This window comes from Procambarus clarkii, chromosome 16, assembly GCF_040958095.1.
Source record: "Procambarus clarkii isolate CNS0578487 chromosome 16, FALCON_Pclarkii_2.0, whole genome shotgun sequence".
In the NCBI taxonomy this organism is placed as follows: domain Eukaryota; kingdom Metazoa; phylum Arthropoda; class Malacostraca; order Decapoda; family Cambaridae; genus Procambarus; species Procambarus clarkii.
Window position 1 is genome coordinate 13,405,574 of NC_091165.1, and position 21,222 is coordinate 13,426,795.

General features: G+C 54.2%; 1 protein-coding gene across 1 annotated transcript in view; it reads right to left on the reverse strand.

The window, feature by feature from the left end:
- LOC123760066 (fibroblast growth factor receptor 4) overlaps window positions 1-21,222 on the reverse strand; it is a gene marked incomplete in the record, with an annotated part of 132,807 nt that overhangs the window by 63,885 nt on the left and 47,700 nt on the right.

The following is a 21,222-nucleotide window of genomic DNA, read 5'->3' on the forward strand; positions in this document are numbered from 1 at the left end:
GGACCACGAGGACCGGGACCACGAGGACCGGGACCACGAGGACCGGGACCACGAGGACCGGGGCCACGAGGACCGGGGCCACGAGGACCGGGGCCACGAGGACCGCGAAGGGGAAAATGGGGGTGGGGATCGTGACCAGATGGGGGGTGACCAGATGGGGGGGGGGAGGGTGACCAGATGGGGGGGGGAGGGTGACCAGATGGGGGGGGGAGGGTGACCAGATGAGGGGGGTGACCAGATGGGGGGGGGGGGGTGACCAGATGGGGGGGAGGGTGACCAGATGGGGGGGTGACCAGATGGGGGGGGGGTGACCAGAGTACCAGGCAGGCGCGTGCTGGCGACTGTTTATACCATAACCAAACACCGGAGACGGCCCGTCCTCACCCCATCCACCCCCCCACCCCTCGCACTTACTCCCATCAACACCCCTCACAGTCACCCCATCATCACCCCTCACAGTCACCCCATCAACACCCCGCACATTCACCCCATCAACACCCCTCACAGTCACCCCATCATCACCCCTCACAGTCACCCCATCATCACCCCTCACAGTCACCCCATCAACACCCCGCACATTCACCCCATCAACACCCCTCACAGTCACCCCATCATCACCCCTCACAGTCACCCCCATCAACACCCCTCACAGTCACCCCCATCATCACCCCTCACAGTCACCCCCATCAACACCCCTCACAGTCACCCCATCATCACCCCTCACAGTCACCCCCATCAACACCCCTCACAGTCACCCCATCATCACCCCTCACAGTCACCCCCATCAACACCCCTCACAGTCACCCCATCATCACCCCTCACAGTCACCCCATCATCACCCCTCACAGTCACCCCCATCATCACCCCTCACAGTCACCCCCATCAACACCCCTCACAGTCACCCCCATCAACACCCCTCACAGTCACCCCCATCAACACCCCTCACAGTCACCCCATCATCACCCCCATCATCACCCCTCACAGTCACCCCATCATCACCCCTCACAGTCACTCCCATCAACACCCCTCACAGTCACCCCATCATCACCCCTCACAGTCACCCCCATCAACACCCCTCACAGTCACCCCCATCAACACCCCTCACAGTCACCCCATCATCACCCCTCACAGTCACCCCATCATTACCCCTCACAGTCACCCCTCACAGTCACCCCCATCAACACCCCTCACAGTCACCCCCATCAACACCCCTCACAGTCACCCCATCATCACCCCTCACAGTCACCCCATCATCACCCCTCACAGTCACCCCCATCATCACCCCTCACAGTCACCCCATCATCACCCCTCACAGTCACCCCCATCAACACCCCTCACAGTCACCCCATCATCACCCCTCACAGTCACCCCATCATCACCCCTCACAGTCACCCCATCAACACCCCTCACAGTCACCCCCATCAACACCCCTCACAGTCACCCCCATCAACACCCCTCACAGTCACCCCTCACAGTCACCCCATCATCACCCCTCACAGTCACCCCATCATCACCCCTCACAGTCACCCCCATCATCACCCCTCACAGTCACCCCCATCAACACCCCTCACAGTCACCCCATCATCACCCCTCACAGTCACTCCATCACCCCTCACAGTCACCCCCATCAACACCCCTCACAGTCACCCCATCATCACCCCTCACAGTCACCCCCATCAACACTCCTCACAGACACCCCATCAACACCCCTCACAGTCACCCCCATCAACACCCCTCACAGTCACCCCATCAACACCCCTCACAGTCACCCCATCATCACCCCTCACAGTCACCCCATTATCACCCCTCACAGTCACCCCCATCAACACCCCTCACAGTCACCCCATCATCACCCCTCACAGTCACCCCATCATCACCCCTCACAGTCACCCCCATCAACACCCCTCACAGTCACCCCATCAACACCCCTCACAGTCACCCCATCATTACCCCTCACAGTCACCCCATCAACACCCCTCACAGTCACCCCCATCAACACCCCTCACAGTCACCCCATCAACACCCCTCACAGTCAACCCCATCAACACCCCTCACAGTCACCCCCATCAACACCCCTCACAGTCACCCCCATCATCACCCCTCACAGTCACCCCATCAACACCCCTCAGAGTCACCCCATCAACACCCCTCACAGTCACCCCATCATCACCCCTCACAGTCACCCTATCATCACCCCGCACAGTCACCCCATCATCACCCCTCACAGTCACCCCATCATCACCCCTCACAGTCACCCCATCATCACCCCTCACAGCCACCCCATCATCACCCCTCACAGTCACCCCCATCAACACCCCTCACAGTCACCCCATCAACACCCCTCACAGTCACCCCATCATCACCCCCTAACAGTCACCCCATCATCACCCCCTAACAGTCACCCCCCCTCACAGTCACCCCATCATCACCCCCTAACAGTCACCCCATCATCACCCCTCACAGTCACCCCATCAACACCCCTCACAGTCACCCCATCATCACCCCCTCACAGTCACCCCCCCCCCTCACAGTCACCCAATTGAAACGATTAAACAACTAAATTACTGGGACCGTCTCAAAGCTCTGAAAATGCACTCCCTGGAAAGGAGACGAGAGAGATATCAATATATACACGGAAGATACTGGAGGGTCAGGTCCCAAATTTGCACAGTAGAATAACATACTGGGGCAAAAGATACGGAAGAAAATGCAGAATTGAACCAGTGAAGAGCAGAGGTGCCATTCTTGAGATTATCTTGAGATGATTTCGGGGCTTTTTAGTGTCCCCGCGGCCCGGTCCTCGACCAGGCCTCCACCCCCAGGAAGCAGCCCGTGACAGCTGACCAACACCCAGGTACCTACTTTACTGCTAGGTAACAGGGGCATAGGGTGAAAGAAACTCTGCCCATTGTTTCTCGCCGGCGCCTGCGATCGAACTCAGGACCACAGGATCACAAGTCCAGCGTGCTGTCCGCTCGGCCTACCGGCTCCCATAGGCCATAGGCACAATCAGAGCACTGTATAAATATCAGAGGTCCGCGGTTGTTCAACATCCTCCCAGTAAGCATTAGAAATATTGCCGGAACAACCGCGGACCTCTGATGTTTATACAGTGTTCTCTGATTATGCCTATGGCACCTCTGCTCTTCACTGGTTCAATTCTGCATTTTCTTCCATATCGTTCACTCCAGTACGTTGTTATTTTACTGTGTGGATTTGGGACCTGACCCTCCAGTATCTCCCACGTGTATATTATTTGATATATCTCTCGTCTTCTTTCTAGCGAGTATATTTGGAGGGCTTTGAGACGATCCCAATAATTTAGGTGCTTTATCGCGTCTATGTATGCCGTATATGTTCTCTGTATTCCCTCTATTACAGCAATCTCTCCTGCTCTGAAGGGGGAAGTGAGCTAGCTTGACTTGTGATAACTTGGTCCAACAGGCTGTTGCTTGGAGCGGCCCGCAGGCCCACATACCCACCACAGCCCGGTTGGTCTGTTGTGATGGTCCCTGGTCCGAGACGCGGAGACATAGCTCCTCAAAACCACCTTAAATAACCCAAGAGGCCGACAGGCAGAGAGCCAGAACCCAGCACACCTTAAGACGGGAAAAAGGACATGACAAACACTTGGCTTGTCGAGGATCAATGTTTCCGAGACCCGGTCTCTGACCAGGCCTCCTGGATAGCGTTGTGGTCCACCAAGCTGTTAGAGGCTGCTGCTGCTGCTCGCAGTCTGACGCATGACGCTTGCGTGTGCCATCAAGCACACGTCTCATTACCAGGGGCGCCAGGGACTAGGTACGTAGCCCCCACCAGGGGCGCCAGGGACTACGTACGTAGCCTCCACCAGGGGCGCCAGGGACTACGTACGTAGCCTTTACCAGGGGCGCCAGGGACTACGTACGTAGCCTCCACCAGGGGCGCCAGGGACTACGTACGTAGCCTCCACCAGGGGCGCCAGGGACTACGTACGTAGCCTCCACCAGAGAAAACAAGTAACATTATGAACACTTACCAAACCCGAGGAATCACAACACATAATATTAAACACAATAAATAGACACGATTAAAATAACACAAAAACTGAGAAACAATGTTGATGTACTGGAAGTACAGGCTGACTACACACTGTAACCTTCTTGTATGCTCTTACAATATATTCATGTGTCCTCACCACCTCAACGGCCTCCCAGATATACTTGCAAGAAAAATATACATATTTTCTGCTAATATACAAGCAATACAGCATGTGGTACTATAGGTGGGCGCGCCTTAAAGCATTATAGACTGCTAACAGTAATGACCAATTGCGAGGCTGATTGTGTTGTCATGTGTCCAGTCACGTAATACCGGGCAGTTCACCTGTTGTTGTTGTTGTTTAAGATTCGCTACTTGGAACAAACAGTTCCAAGTAGCACGGGCAATGGTGAGCCCGTAGGTACTAAGTTCACCTCTGTCAGCCGTCGTCAGGCGGGGCCACACCACTCACACCCTGATCCGACTGATCACACTCGAAACGAGCCACAGGTAGACCACAGGTAGCGGTTCCTGAGGTATGTAAAGAGCTAGTCGGGACGGGCAGCAGCTCCAGGAAATATAGCGCTGAGGGGAGGGAAATAAAGAGGTGGTATTGGTACATGTTCTGGGAAGGTGGAGTTCCGGGAAGCATTAACACTGCAGTAAGTAGCCACGGCTGCTATTACCACGCTACACGTGTAAACTTCCCCAGGACCTGCTCCAACACTCATCACTCACTCACTGACTGGCTGGCTGGCTCACTGGCTGGCTCACTGGCTGACTGGGTGGCTGGCTGACTGGGTGGCTGGCTGACTGGCTGGCTGGCTGACTGGCTGGCTGGCTGACTGGGTGGCTGGCTGACTGGGTGGCTGGCTGACTGGCTGGCTGGCTGACTGGCTAGCTCACTGGCTGGCTGGCTGGCTGGCTGACTGGCTGGCTGACTGGCAAGACCCACGTGGAGCCATAACCCCAAATATGACGCCAGAAGGCCACATTTACAGAATAAGAGCAGCAGTGTGAGGCATATTGGTCGCCGTCCCAGTACCCTTCACACACTATTGGTCGCCGTCCCAGTACCCTTCACACACTATTGGTCGCCGTCCCAGTACCCTTCACACACTATTGGTCGCCGTCCCAGTACCCTTCACACACTATTGGTCGCCGTCCCAGTACCCTTCACACACTATTGGTCGCCGTCCCAGTACCCTTCACACACTATTGGTCGCCGTCCCAGTACCCTTCACACACTATTGGTCGCCGTCCCAATACCCTTCACACTATTGGTCGCCGTCCCAGTACCCTTCACACACTATTGGTCGCCGTCCCAGTACCCTTCACACACTTGGACAAAGCAGCTGTCCGGTCCTTGTATACAACGAAGGTGAGACCCACTCTTGAATATGCATCGCCAGCATGAAACCCTTCCCAGAAATAGAACGAGGTGAAACTAGAAAATGTCCAAAGATATGCAACCAGACTCGTTCCAGAGTTGAAGGGATTGAGCTATGAGGAAAGACCCAAGGAACTGGACCTTATCACACAGAAAAAAGGAGATATAGGGGACATCATAATAACATACAAGATTCTAAGGAAAAAATGACAAAGTAGACAAAGCAGCGTTGATCAGAGCTGGAAACAACAGAACGAGGAGTCGTAACATGGAAAGTAGATACGGAAATGTCATAGAAACATCAGAAAGCTCTTCTAATTCTTCAGTATTAGAGCTGTCAGTAAATGGAACAAATTATCAGGTTCCATTTATTGGTTAGACGTCTAACCTAACCAATAAAACAAAGAGATTAGGTTAGATGTAGAAGTCGTAAAAACCAATTAATCAAAATTTTAAATTTAAATATTATTAAAAGCTTGAAAAATGAGTCATTGTATTAATCCAAGAACGTTCGTAAGGCTTGACCCTGCCAGCACATCTAGGTGAGTACACACCCACACCCTTGCACATACTAGTACGCGATCACATACAAGTGCGCACAACCCCGCACGTGCGCAGAACAAAGCCCGTGCGCAACAGTGTCGTTCTGCTGTTTCACACTGTTGCCGATGAGGTGACCGGGGCAGGCTTCCCAGCACTCAGCAAGCAGCCATCACTGGCACCCCCGGTGTCCTGCCACGCACCCCCGGTGTCCTGCCACGCACCCCCGGTGTCCTGCCACGCACCCCCGGTGTCCTGCCACGCACCCCCGGTGTCCTGCCACGCACCCCCGGTGTCCTGCCACGCACCCCCGGTGCCCTGCCACGCACCCCCGGTGCCCTGCCACGCACCCCCGGTGCCCTGCCACGCACCCCCGGTGTCCTGCCACGCACCCCCGGTGTCCTGCCACGCACCCCCGGTGTCCTGCCACGCACCCCCGGTGTCCTGCCACGCACCCCCGGTGTCCTGCCACGCACCCCCGGTGTCCTGCCACGCACCCCCGGTGTCCTGCCACGCACCCCCGGTGTCCTGCCACGCACCCCCGGTGTCCTGCCACGCACCCCCGGTGTCCTGCCACGCACCCCCGGTGCCCTGCCACGCACCCCCGGTGCCCTGCCACGCACCCCCGGTGTCCTGCCACGCACCCCCGGTGTCCTGCCACGCACCCCCGGTGTCCTGCCACGCACCCCCGGTGCCCTGCCACGCACCCCCTGCGTCCTGCCACGCACCCCCTGCGTCCTGCCACGCACCCCCGGTGCCCTGCCACGCACCCCCGGTGTCCTGCCACGCACCCCCGGTGTCCTGCCACGCACCCCCGGTGTCCTGCCACGCACCCCCTGTGTCCTGCCACGCACCCCCTGCGTCCTGCCACGCACCAAGCTGCTCATCCCCGCGGACGTTGCATTAATTGTATATTATACATGTCTAATCAACGTGTTTATCCCTGACCTTCCTGTGAGAGTCACACACACTGGACCCCAGTGTGTGTGTGTGTGTGTGTGTGTGTGTGTGTGTGTGTGTGTGTGTGTGTGTGTGTGTGTGTGTGTGTGTGTGTGTGTGTGTGTGTGTGTGTGAGAGAGAGAGAGAGAGGTGTGGCCTGGACCCCATTGTGTGCGCGCGCGCGCGTCAGGTTGTTAGTTATTAATGTTAGTTTGCATTTCAATGAGCTTGTGGTCCGAGTACGTAGTTTGTGTCTGAGACATTACTGTCTCAGACACTACGTGTTTTCGTAGCATGTCTGAGGAACCAACTAGGAACGAAAACACGCTAGTGTTTACGTTCCTAGTTTGTTCTGTAATCTGCTGACTGAGCGAGAATTTGTCACAGAATCTCAGTAGTTCTCTGACCTGTGGTTGGTTATTTCCAGGTTGATCTCCTGCTATAATGTTATTGTTTACTATTCTCTATTTTAAACTGTGTAGATTGAAGTCTCCAAGGAAGATGATATCTGGTACTGGGTTTGCTAGGTTATCAAGGATATTCTCTATTTTGTGGATCTGCTCAGTGAATTCCTCAACTCTTGCATCTGGCGGTTTGTATATTAGAATAATAATTAGATTTATATTTTCTTCCTTGATTCCAAGTACCTCTACCACCTCATTGGTCGAGTTCAGGAGCTCTGTGCATGCCAGTTCCTCTTCAATATACAGACCTACTCCTCCACTTGACCTAATTACTCTGTCACATCTATAAAGATTGGGGATCCAGATTTCACTATCCATGTAGTCTTTCGTGTGGGTTTCTGTAAATGCCCCAAATATTGAATTCGATTCTATTAGGCCATTTATGAACTTAACTTAATTTCTTGATTTTGATTTTAGGCCTTGTATGTTTGTAAATCTGAATGATTTCCCACATAGCGTGTCACTTCTTGTGGGCTTTGGTAGTTCCCCATCCCCCCCCCCCCCTCGCACACTACCCAGGTCCAGGGTGTGTTGTTATGGTAGTGATTCGTCCAGTGTTGGTAGTAGTGCGGGTATTGTGTGGTGTAGTACCTGTGTGCTTGTTGATGACTTGTATTCCAGTCTTGTGGGAACCTCCCACCCCTTCTGTAATCCTGCAGTGGTTCTACCTGCCTGTCTCTCTCTCATATGTTCTACTGTTTCTGCCGTACTCTAATAAAAGTCAAGTAGTATCATATTGATCTTCCCGTCTGCCTGGGTGTTGGCAGCAGGAGGGTGGAGCAGCCCGGGTGTTGGCAGCAGGAAGGTGGAGCAGCCCGGGTGTTGGCAGCAGGAAGGTGGAGCAGCCCGGGTGTTGGCAGCAGGAAGGTGGAGCAGCCCGGGTGTTGGCAGCAGGAAGGTGGAGCAGCCCGGGTGTTGGCAGCAGGAAGGTGCAGCAGCCTGGGTGTTGGCACCAGGAGAGTGGAGCAGCCCGGGTGTTGGCAGCAGGAGGGTAGAGCAGCCCGGGTGTTGGCAGCAGGAGGGTGGAGCAGCCTGGGTGTTGGCAGCAGGAGGGTGGAGCAGCCCGGGTGTTGGCAGCAGGAGGGTGCAGCAGCCTGGGTGTTGGCAGGAGGAGGGTGGAGCAGCCTGGGTGTTGGCAGCAGGAGGGTGGAGCAGCCCGGGTGTTGGCAGCAGGAGGGTGCAGCAGCCTGGGTGTTGGCAGGAGGAGGGTGGAGCAGCCTGGGTGTTGGCAGCAGGAGGGTGCAGCAGCCTGGGTGTTGGCAGCAGGAGGGTAGAGCAGCCCGGGTGTTGGCAGCAGGAGGGTGGAGCAGCCCGGGTGTTGGCAGCAGGAGGGTGGAGCAGCCTGGGTGTTGGCAGCAGGAGGGTAGAGCAGCCCGGGTGTTGGCAGCAGGAGGGTGCAGCAGCCTGGGTGTTGTCAGCAGGAGGGTAGAGCAGCCCGGGTGTTGGCAGCAGGAGGGTGGAGCAGCCCGGGTGTTGGCAGCAGGAGGGTGGAGCAGCCCGGGTGTTGGCAGCAGGAGGGTGCAGCAGCCCGGGTGTTGGCAGCAGGAGGGTGCAGCAGCCCGGGTGTTGGCAGCAGGAGGGTGCAGCAGCCCGGGTGTTGGCAGCAGGAGGGTGCAGCAGCCCGGGTGTTGGCAGCAGGAGGGTGGAGCAGCCCGGGTGTTGGCAGCAGGAGGGTGGAGCAGCCTGGGTGTTGGCAGCTTTAGGGTGGAGCAGCCTGGGTGTTGGCAGCAGGAGGGTGGAGCAGCCTGGGTGTTGGCAGCAGGAGGGTGGAGCAGCCTGGGTGTTGGCAGCAGGAGGGTGGAGCAGCCTGGGTGTTGGCAGCAGGAGGGTGCAGCAGCCTGGGTGTTGGCACCAGGAGGGTGCAGCAGCCCGGGTGTTGGCAGCAGGAGGGTGCAGCAGCCCGGGTGTTGGCAGCAGGAGGGTGCAGCAGCCCGGGTGTTGGCAGCAGGAGGGTGGAGCAGCCCGGGTGTTGGCAGCAGGAGGGTAGAGCAGCCCGGGTGTTGGCAGCAGGAAGGTGCAGCAGCCGGGGTGTTGTCAGCAGGAGGGTGGAGCAGCCCGGGTGTTGGCAGCAGGAGGGTGGAGCAGCCCGGGTGTTGGCAGCAGGAGGGTGGAGCAGCCCGGGTGTTGGCAGCAGGAGGGTGCAGCAGCCCGGGTGTTGGCAGCAGGAGGGTGCAGCAGCCCGGGTGTTGGCAGCAGGAGGGTGGAGCAGCCCGGGTGTTGGCAGCAGGAGGGTGCAGCAGCCCGGGTGTTGGCAGCAGGAGGGTGGAGCAGCCCGGGTGTTGGCAGCAGGAGGGTGGAGCAGCCCGGGTGTTGGCAGCAGGAGGGTGCAGCAGCCCGGGTGTTGGCAGCAGGAGGGTGGAGCAGCCCGGGTGTTGGCAGCAGGAGGGTGCAGCAGCCCGGGTGTTGGCAGCAGGAGGGTGCAGCAGCCCGGGTGTTGGCAGCAGGAGGGTGGAGCAGCCCGGGTGTTGGCAGCAGGAGGGTGGAGCAGCCCGGGTGTTGGCAGCAGGAGGGTGCAGCAGCCCGGGTGTTGGCAGCAGGAGGGTGCAGCAGCCCGGGTGTTGGCAGCAGGAGGGTGCAGCAGCCCGGGTGTTGGCAGCAGGAGGGTGGAGCAGCCTGGGTGTTGGCAGCAGGAGGGTGCAGCAGCCCGGGTGTTGGCAGCAGGAGGGTGCAGCAGCCCGGGTGTTGGCAGCAGGAGGGTGCAGCAGCCCGGGTGTTGGCAGCAGGAGGGTGGAGCAGCCTGGGTGTTGGCAGCAGGAGGGTGGAGCAGCCTGGGTGTTGGCAGCAGGAGGGTGGAGCAGCCTGGGTGTTGGCAGCTTTAGGGTGGAGCAGCCTGGGTGTTGGCAGCAGGAGGGTGGAGCAGCCTGGGTGTTGGCAGCTTTAGGGTGGAGCAGCCCGGGTGTTGGCAGCAGGAGGGTGGAGCAGCCTGGGTGTTGGCAGCAGGAGGGTGGAGCAGCCCGGGTGTTGGCACCAGGAGGGTGCAGCAGCCCGGGTGTTGGCAGCAGGAGGGTGCAGCAGCCCGGGTGTTGGCAGCAGGAGGGTAGAGCAGCCCGGGTGTTGGCAGCAGGAGGGTGCAGCAGCCCGGGTGTTGGCAGCAGGAGGGTGCAGCAGCCCGGGTGTTGGCAGCAGGAGGGTGCAGCAGCCCGGGTGTTGGCAGCAGGAGGGTGCAGCAGCCCGGGTGTTGGCAGCAGGAGGGTGCAGCAGCCTGGGTGTTGGCAGCAGGAGGGTGCAGCAGCCCGGGTGTTGGCAGCAGGGGGGTGCAGCAGCCCGGGTGTTGGCAGCAGGAGGGTGGAGCAGCCTGGGTGTTGGCAGCAGGAGGGTGGAGCAGCCTGGGTGTTGGCAGCAGGAGGGTGCAGCAGCCTGGGTGTTGGCACCAGGAGGGTGCAGCAGCCCGGGTGTTGGCACCAGGAGGGTGCAGCAGCCCGGGTGTTGGCAGCAGGAGGGTGGAGCAGCCTGGGTGTTGGCAGCAGGAGGGTGGAGCAGCCTGGGTGTTGGCAGCAGGAGGGTGGAGCAGCCTGGGTGTTGGCAGCAGGAGGGTGCAGCAGCCCGGGTGTTGGCACCAGGAGGGTGGAGCAGCCTGGGTGTTGGCAGCAGGAGGGTGCAGCAGCCCGGGTGTTGGCACCAGGAGGGTGGAGCAGCCTGGGTGTTGGCAGCAGGAGGGTAGAGCAGCCCGGGTGTTGGCAGCAGGAGGGTGCAGCAGCCTGGGTGTTGGCAGCAGGAGGGTAGAGCAGCCCGGGTGTTGGCAGCAGGAGGGTGCAGCAGCCTGGGTGTTGGCAGCAGGAGGGTAGAGCAGCCCGGGTGTTGGCAGCAGGAGGGTGCAGCAGCCTGGGTGTTGGCAGCAGGAGGGTGGAGCAGCCCGGGTGTTGGCAGCAGGAGGGTGCAGCAGGCTGGGTGTTGGCACCAGGAGGGTGGAGCAGCCCGGGTGTTGGCAGGAGCGCCGGACTAAGTTTGTTTACACAAGATGAACATGTCAGCTTGAGGTAAACATTGGGTCACTTATCGCTAGTCTCACCAAACAAGCATCGTGACTCCCGCAGGAAGTTCTCACCCAGGTAATGACCTCCCCCCCCTCCCCCCCTCACCACTACCTGTAAACATACAACCCTTTACCCCCCAACCCCATACACTATATGCTCCATATACTCCCCCCCTACAGCAGCTGTGGCTCCCCCTCCCTCAGTGCGCGTCGCAGCTTCTGAGAAACTCTCCCACTATTAATATCTGGAGGCAACAGAGGGAACCCAGCACCTGACGTCAGGCGGGGGGCGCACCTCCCCTCGCTCCATCACTCTACCATTGACAGACAATCTGTAAACACTTCGCCCACGTGCCTCACTTGTATTCTTGTGTGATTAATGCCCTCAAGACAGCTTTGTATAATGGAACATTTTTAATGGTAACCAGTAAGTGTATAACATGCTTCTATACACACTAAAGTGCAGGAGTACCCGCGTGTTTACATCAACATGAAGTGTAGTTATCCAAACACACAGAGCACTTGTACAGGCGGACTCGTGTGCCGGGACGATAGGGTCGTAGTGGACATGAAGGTCTGCGGGCCGCTCCAAGCAACAGCCTATCTGGTTACCTGGTTGATACCGGGTTGATGGGGTTCTGGGAGTTGTTCTCCCCAAGCCCGACCCGAGGCCAGGCTTGACTTGTGAGAGTTTGGTCCACCAGGTTGTTGCTTGGAGCGGCCCGCAGGCCCACATACCCACCACAGCCCGGTTGGTCCGGCACTCCTTGGGGGAAACAACCTAGTTTTCTCTTGAAGATGTCCACGGTTGTTCCGGCAATATTACTTATGCTCGCTGGGTGGTTAGTCGTACAGGGCCATGCTACCAGTAGCCTGCACTGACAAATTTTGGGTGAATTGTGAGGATACCGTCAAGAACACGAGAGTGAATAAAGGCAGCAGTGATACTAAAAAGTCCCCATCTCGCTGGATGGTCCAGATTTTGCATATTTACAAAGATAACAATCTAAGGGGAAATCGACCACATTTTGGACAACAGTTCACCTAGAGAGAGCTGGTGGGGTTGTAGGGGCCAGGCGCGTCTTGTGTAGGAAGCGCTTACCACAGTCCACCTTGGTCCATCCTCGAGTTATTTAACCCAAACTTTCTCAAGCACAAACCTTCCTCGAGTGGCCGTTCAAGATTACTGAGAGCTTGGCCAGTGTTCCTGTGTTATACCTTCAGACACCCAAATTCCTTGTGTTACGAGGTATTCATTATTTTATATACACAATTCATGTTTAATTTAATTCGTTTTGTCGGGGACATGTAGCCTGAGTGTATATATACCAGGTACACTTCGGGCATGCATCGAGGTTCCCGCAAGGTCGCACTATCTAATCATGCCCAGGATGCAACCCCTCAACACCTGCCTAACTTCAGGGTACCTATTTGCTGCTAGTTGAAATGAGGAATTAGGTGAAAGGAAACGTGCTCAACTCATTTCTGTTCCGCCAGGGAATCGAACCTGGGTCCCCAATTGAGTCGAGAACGAAGCTAAGTGTACTACGAGACCTTTGAGAGACTATATGTATCGCAAGGCGCGAGAACACCTGGGCTGCCACAAGGTATGCATCCTAGTGATCTACGTCACACCTCTTGAGTTGATCTTCTCCCGCCAGCATGCCGTGCGACGCCTCTACTCCACATTACCGCCACTGTAAGCTGCGCCCCGCGCCTCGCCCCGGCTCCCAACACCAAGGGAAATACCCCTAACGTGACACTGGCTAGGGAGGGGGGGGGGAAGAAGGGAGGGGAGAATGTACAGCAGGGACCCGGGGCAGACGAGGATGAAGGATGGGGCAACAAGGAAGGTGAAGGAACACGGGGTAATGCCATGAAACCTTCCCAAGCAATAATTGCATGAAGGAGGCCTGGTCGACGGCCGGGCCGCGGGGACACTAAGCCCCGGAAGCACCTCAAGGTAGGAAGGGAAAGGCCAACGGATAAAGAAGAGAAGAATGAAGAAGAGCGGAAGCCAGAGGAAGACGAACAGGTCGAGGAGGGGAAGACAAGAGAGGGACGAGTAATCCCAGTAGAGGAGAGCTCCCACTCTCCAACAAGCTAACCAACACGGGTATACCTCCCCCAGATGTGACCATCTTGCTCCCCCTCCTGCTTTCCCTCAGCTCTTCCCAACCCCCCAACCCCCTGGTATGTATGTGAACCCCCTGCCACACCTGTGAGCCCCTTGCCACCCCTGCTGTACATCTCCTAAGACACGTGTACCTGGGAATGGGTTCTGTGAACTCTTCTACTCCCCAGCCTGGTCTGGCGCCAGGCTTTCAACTTGTGAGAGCTTGATGCAGCACACTTGCAGGCCCTGCAGGGGGAGCCGGTCGGCCGAACGGACAGCACGCTGGACTTGTGGTCCTGTGGTCCTGGGTTCGATCCCAGGCGCCGGCGAGAAACAATGAGCAGAGTTTCTTTCACTCTATGCCCCTGTTACCTAGCAGTAAAATAGGTACCTGGGTGTTAGTCAGCTGTCACGGGCTGCTTCCTGGGGGTGGAGGCCTGGTCGAAGACCGGGCCGCGGGGACACGAAAACCCCGAAATCATCTCAAGATAAGCCCACATATCCACTACAACCCGCTTGATCCGGCATTTCTTACAGGAAACAGTCTAATTTTGTCATGAAGTCCACTTTCATTCCGGGAATACTTCTTATACTGGCTGGGAGGATATTACACAGCCTTGGACGTCTGAGGTTCAGACACTGCATCAGAGTGTGCCTATGGACCTCTAACTTTACTACTGTGCATGTCCTACCATACGCCCATGCACTCGGCCCCAGACTCGTGATATTCAATATTTATAAAGAAATGCAGGATGCCAGGACTGTGGCACCTGGAGCGGCCCGGGCTCCGTAGCTCAACATTTGGGGTTTATGGGGCATGCTGTGATATGAAAAATTAGTTTACTGAGAATTATACATACTAACAACTATATATATAAATAAATGTAATATTTTCCCTTGTAAATTGATATAAATATGATCTATGTATATAGTATATTATTTAATAAAGAAACATGCCAGTACAAGCACTCACTGCTTGAGCTACTGTATGTGCTTGTGCATATTAAAGAGGAACTGGTATGCACACAGCTCCTAGACTCAACAAATAAGGTGGAAGAGGTACTTGGAATCCAGGAAGAAAAAATAAACCTAATTATTAGTCTAATATACAAACTGCCTGATGCAATGGTTGAGGAATTCACAGCATACATGCAGAAAAAACATAGAATATACTCGATAACATAGCAAACCCAGTACCAGATATTATCTAACTTGGAGATTTTAATGTAATTTAATGATTTTAATGTGTAATTAAGATTTTGAGGTTATCTTAATTAAGATGATTTCGGGGCTTAGCATTCCGGCGGCCCGGTCCTTGACCGGGTCTCCTTTTTTGTTACACACCTGGTTGATACCTGGTTGATGGCGTTCGGGGAATTGTTCTACTCCCCAAGCCCGGCCCGAGACCAGGCGTGACTTGTGAGAGTTTGGTCCACCAGGCTGTTGCTTAGCGCGGCCCGCAGGCCCACATACCCACCACAGCCCGGTTGGTCTGGCACTCCTTGGAGAAAACAGTCTAGTTTTCTCTTGAAGATATCCACGGTTGTTCCGGCAATATTTCTGATAGTCGCTGGGAGGGTGTTAAACAACCGTGGACCTCTAATGTTTATACAGTGTTCTCTGATTGTGCTAGCATTTTACTGTGTAAATTTGGGACCTGGCCCTCCAGTATTTTCCACGTGTATATTATTTGGTATCTACCCCCAGGAAGCAACCCGTAGCAGCTGTCTAACTCACAAGTACCTATTTACTGCTAGGTGAACAGGAGCATCACAGGAGCAAGTGATCTGAGTAACAGGTATTTGTAATCATTATGTTCCTGATCAATTCATCATTATTAGTGAAAATGAGGTCCAGCGTGTTCTCCTTCCTAGTCGGTTCTACTATTTGCTGGTTTGTTAATATGGGTTGCACCTCTGCTTTTCAATGGAGGAATTCTGCACATCCTGCCATGCCTTCTGGTCTCATGTGATGTTATTTCTGTGTGCAGGTTTGAGACCAGCCCCTCTCCTATTTTCCACGTGTAAATTATTATGTATCTCTCCCGCCAGCGCTCAAGAGAATACAGATTTAGGCTCTTTAGTCGGTCCCAATAGTTTAGATGTTTTACCGAGTGGATTCTAGCAGTAAAGGATCTCTGCACGCTCTCCAGGTCAGCAATTTCTCCAGCCTTGAAAGGGGCTGTCATTGTGCAGCAGTACTCCACTCTAGAGAGCACTAGCGTCTTGAAAAGTATCATCATCGGTATAGGATCTCTAGTGTGAAAGGTTCTTGTTATCCAACCTGTCATTTTTCTTGCAGTTGTGACGACAAGGTCGAGGCGGAGGACGAGGTGGTGGTCGAGGTGGTGGTCGAGGCGGAGGACGAGGTGGTGGTCGAGGCGGAGGACGAGGTGGTGGTCGAGGCGGAGGACGAGGTGGTGGTCGAGGCGGAGGACGAGGTGGTGGTCGAGGCGGAGGACGAGGTGGTGGTCGAGGCGGAGGACGAGGTGGTGGTCGAGGCGGAGGACGAGGTGGTGGTCGAGGCGGAGGACGAGGTGGTGGTCGAGGCGGAGGACGAGGTGGTGGTCGAGGCGGAGGACGAGGTGGTGGTCGAGGCGGAGGACGAGGTGGTGGTCGAGGCAGAGGTTGGCCGTGCCTGTGCAAGAGACAGTGGAGGGGGGCCACAGGGGAAGAGGGGGAGGGAGGGAGGGAGAGGACACTGTCCAGCGTGGGTGAGGCCAGGAGGGATCAGGAGGGATGAGGAGCCACCATGGGCCACCCAGGCTCACCAGTAACTGTCACTGATCTCCCACTTATCTGCAGCAGTAGACGCTGGCCACGTCTGGCCGGGGCGTGTGGTAGACTCTTACCATTATGTGCACGGTGTAGGTCACCGTCTCGGGGCCGTGCACAGCCCTCATCCCTGGCACACCTGTCGCTCCCACCTCACCCGCCCGCCCTCCCTCCCTCACAATGTAAGCGCTCTCACTCGCATGCACACACGCACGCGTTCGCATGCGCGCGCGCACACACACATTAGAGATGTTGAAAAGAACTTTTTCAGTGTCAGAGTAGTTAACAGATGGAATGCCTAGGCAGTGATGTGGTGGAGGCTGACTCCATACACAGTTTCAAATGTAGATATGATTGAGCCCAGTAGGCTCAGGAACCTGTACATCAGTTGATTGACAGATGAGAGGCGGGACCAAGGAGCCAGAACTCAACCCCCGCAAGCAGGGAGGGAGAGCGAAGGAAGGGAGGAAAGGGAGAAAAGGGAGGGAGCCGGTCGGCCGAGCGGACAGCACGCGGGACTTGTGAGCCTGTGGTCCTGGGTTCGATCCCAGGCGCCGGCGAGAAACAATGGGCAGAGTTTCTTTCACCCTATGCCCCTGTTACCTAGCAGTAAAATAGGTACCTGGGTGTTAGTCAGCTGTCACGGGCTGCTTCCTGGGGGTGGAGGCCTGGTCGAGGACCGGGCCGCGGGGACACTAAAAAGCCCCGAAATCATCTCAAGATAACCTCTCAAGAAGCACAACTAGGGGAATACACATGGAGTGCAGATACATGGAGAGCTAAACTCTTGGAGGTGGCAATCTTGAGATATTTCGGGGCTTAGCGTCCCCGCGGCCCAGTCCTCGCCCAGGGCCCCCTTTTTGTAACACCCCAGGAAGCAGCCTGTAGCAGCTGTCTAACTCCCAGGTATCTATTTACTGCTAGGTAACAGGGGCATCAGGGTGAAAGAAACATTTTGCCCATTTGTCTCCGCCTCCACCGGGGATCGAACTCGGAACCTCAGGACTACGAATCCGAAACGCTGTCCACCCAGCTGAACAAGGAACTTTCTGAGCCAACATGTCAAGGAACCCACAAGAATGAGAGGGAATGACGAACCAGTTAAGACCTATACACCAGTTGATTGACAGTTGAGAGGCGGGACCAATAAGCCAAAGCTCAACCCCCGCAAGCACAACTAGGTGAGTACACGCGAATGAGTATATGGTGGTTAACAGTGCACGACTGTATGGTGGTTAACAGTGCACGACTGTATGGTGGTTAACAGTGCACGACTGTATGGTGGTTAACAGTGCACGACTGTATGGTGGTTAACAGTGCACGACTGTATGGTGGTTAACAGTGCACGACTGTATGGTGGTTAACAGTGCACGACTGTATGGTGGTTAACAGTGCACGACTGTATAGTGGTTAACAGTGCACGACTGTATAGTGGTTAACAGTGCACGACTGTATGGCCACGTCTTTGTGGGAAACAAGATGATTGATAAAGATTAAGCCACCCAAGAGGTGGCACGGGCATGAATAGCCCGTAATGGGAAACAACATCTCGGTGTTTATTTATAACAGAAGTAAGTGAGGGCCAGCAAACAACACGTGATGATATGGGCTACGGTTCCTCCAGGCGAGGTGGAGCTGTGGCCACATGGACTCGAGTTGATGAGGCAGAGTCAGAGATCGCTACTTGCCTAACAGTACTCTCCTAAGTGTTTACGGGGCAGTGAGGTCTAGTTCGGTACGCCCCGCCCTCTACCCTTGTTGCATTGTAAAGTTTAACTATTCTGCCAGCATGATCAATTAGGCTGTGGCTTGGAGCAGCCAGCAGGCCCTCTCCAAGCCACAGTATGGAGCCCCGCGTCTATAAACACACAACGAAGACCTTCCAAGTGCAGAGGTTTGCTAAAATACTTGTTCCATAAGTGAAGGCATTAAGCTACGGGTATAGCTCAACTGACAGCTGAAGCTTACAAGGTCTGCTTGAAGCACGTACCTGTGAGGAGGGGCAGAAAGAGGACCACTCTAGAAAGAGAACGGAGACGACTGTACAGGAGAAGGAAAAAAATAACGGAAATGCTTCGGCAGACACAACTATCACAAGCAAGGAAAACAAGCCTAAGCAGGGAGATTGAGGAAATAGAACAAACGTTGAAGCGATCATATGAGTCTGAGGAAATGGAATTGGAACAGAAAGCTATACAAGAGATAAGGAAAAATCCGAAATATTTTTTCACATACGCAAAATCAAAATCCAAAACCTCGACCAGTATTGGACCGTTAATTACAAATGAAGGTACGTACACAGGACAACAAAGAGATTAGTGAAATTCTAAGAAGCCAATATGAGGCTATGTTTAGCACACCAATAAACAACATGAAAGTTGATGACCCAGACAGCTTCTTTATGAATGACATTCAAGCTGCAGATAATATAACGGATATTACCACAAACTCTGAAGACTTTGAAAGAGAAATTGATAATATGCCTATGCACTCAGCTCCTGGGCCTGACTCATGGAATTCAATATTCATAAAGAAATGTAAAGTACCAGTAGCGAGAGCACTCAGCGTAATATGGAGAAAGAGCCTGGATACAGGGGAGATACCAGCAGCACTTAAATCTGCAGATATAGCTCCGTTGCTCAAGGGGGGGGGGAGTAAAGCCTTGGCAAAAAATTATAGGCCAGTTGCACTAACATCACACATAATAAAAGTGTTTGAAAGAGTGATTAGGAATCAAATTTCTAGTTTTATGGAAAACAATGAATTGCACAATCCAGGACAACATGGATTTAGAGCGGGAAGATCCTGTCTGTCACAGTTACTCAACCACTATGACAAAATCACAGAAGCCCTAGAAGAAAAGCAAAATGCAGATGTTGTATACACAGACTTTGCAAAGGCGTTCGACAAATGTGACCATGGGGTGATAGCTCACAAAATGAGGTCAATGGGAATAACTGGAAAAGTAGGACGCTGGATACTCAATTTCCTGTCGAACAGAACACAAAGAGTAACAGTCAATCAGATAAAATCGAGTCCAAGCGATGTTAAAAGCTCTGTACCTCAAGGTACAGTCCTTGCACCGCTACTGTTCCTTATTCTCATATCTGATATAGACAAAAATACACGATACAGCTTCGTGTCGTCCTTTGCAGATGACACAAAAATCAGCATGAAAATTACCTCTGCTGAAGACATTGAAAAAATACAAGCAGATGTCAACAAAGTTTTTGATTGGGCAGCAGAAAATAACATGATGTTTAACAGTGATAAATTTCAGGTACTCAGGTACGGCAAAAATGAGGATCTGAAACATAATACAGGGTACAAAACACAATCGAATCTTCCCATAGTAGAAAAACAGCATGTCAAGGATTTGGGAATAATGATGTCCGACGATCTAACGTTTAGGGAGCATAACCAAGCAAATATCGCGTCAGCCAGAAAAATGATCGGATGGATTACGAGAACTTTCAAATCCAGGGATCCCATCACAATGGTTGTACTCTTCAAGTCACTTGTGCTGTCCCGTCTCGAGTACTGCTCAGTACTCACTTCCCCCTTCAGAGCAGGAGAGATTGCTGAAATAGAGGGAATACAGAGAACATATACGGCACGCATAGAGGAGATAAAACACCTAAATTATTAGGATCGTCTCAAAGCTCTCCAAATGTACTCTCTAGAAAGGAGACGAGAGAGATACCAAATAATATACAAATGGAAAATACTGGAGGGTCAGGTCCCAAATCTACACAGTAAAATAACAACGTACTGGAGTGAACGATATGGAAGAAAATGCAAGATTGAACCAGTGAAGAGCAGAGGTGCCATAGGCACAATCAGAGAACACTGTATAAACATCAGGGGTCCACGGTTGTTCAACACCCTCCCAGCGAGCATAAGAAATATTGCCGGAACAACCGTGGACATCTTCAAGAGAAAACTGGACGGTTTTCTAAGAGAAGTTCCGGATCAGCCGGGCTGTGGTGGGTACGTGGCCCTGCGGGCCGCTCCAAGCAACAGCCTGGTGGACCAAACTCTCACAAGTCGAGCCTGGCCTCGGGCCGGGCTTGGGGAGTAGAAGAACTCCCAGAACCCCATCAACCAGGTATCAACCAGGTATAGGCTGTAGACACTCATTTACCGACAATGGATGAAGGGCGAGATATGGAAGGGAAATGCTTCAGACAAAGTACTCACGAATATGAGTGAAACAGACCAGGTTGAGTGTGAGCAGAAGAGTACGGAGGACACTCGAGGAACTCACACACCCACAGGCATGTCAGGAATCCTCACTGACACGTGCAACGTATCAGCTTGTATTATTGCCATTTTAATGTAAATCTGCACACATGTGCAGTTCCACAAGACTCTGAAGGGCTACAGTGTGGCAAGTGATCGGTGTGAAATGGATGTAATGATGACATCTTCAAGAGAATCAATCAGTACATCTTTCTTAAAGAAAAAACTAGATAGTTTTCTTCCAGAAGTGCTTGACCTGGTGGTGTGGATATGTGGGCCTGCAGGCTGCTCCAAGCAACAGCCTGGTGGACCAAGCTCTCAAAAATCAAGCCTGGCCTCGGGCCGGGCTTGTAGAGTAGAAGAACTCCCAGAACCCCCACATCAAGCAGGTATTGTAATAGACGACTCACAAATGGTGGGGGCCCAGGAACTGAAGCTTAATTCTGCGAATCTCTGCACGGTTAAGTATATCATTACCAGCACCACAAAATGCCTCATTTGGTGGCCGTGGAGGGCAGGCGAGAAAGGTATACAGTAATATATACATGATCAACACCCCCCACTGGGGAGCCTGATTGCGGCTCTTGACACAGAAATCATTCTTGAGGTGATGTGAAGGCGCGGCAGAATGTGCAACACAGCGCCCTGTGACAGGCGAATACCTCAAGGCTCTTCACTACGCAGGAGGGGGAATTACCAGTGGACCCATGACTCTCTTCAAGATGGAGCTTTAAAAGACTTCCTGCAGGCAATTGGTGGTGAGG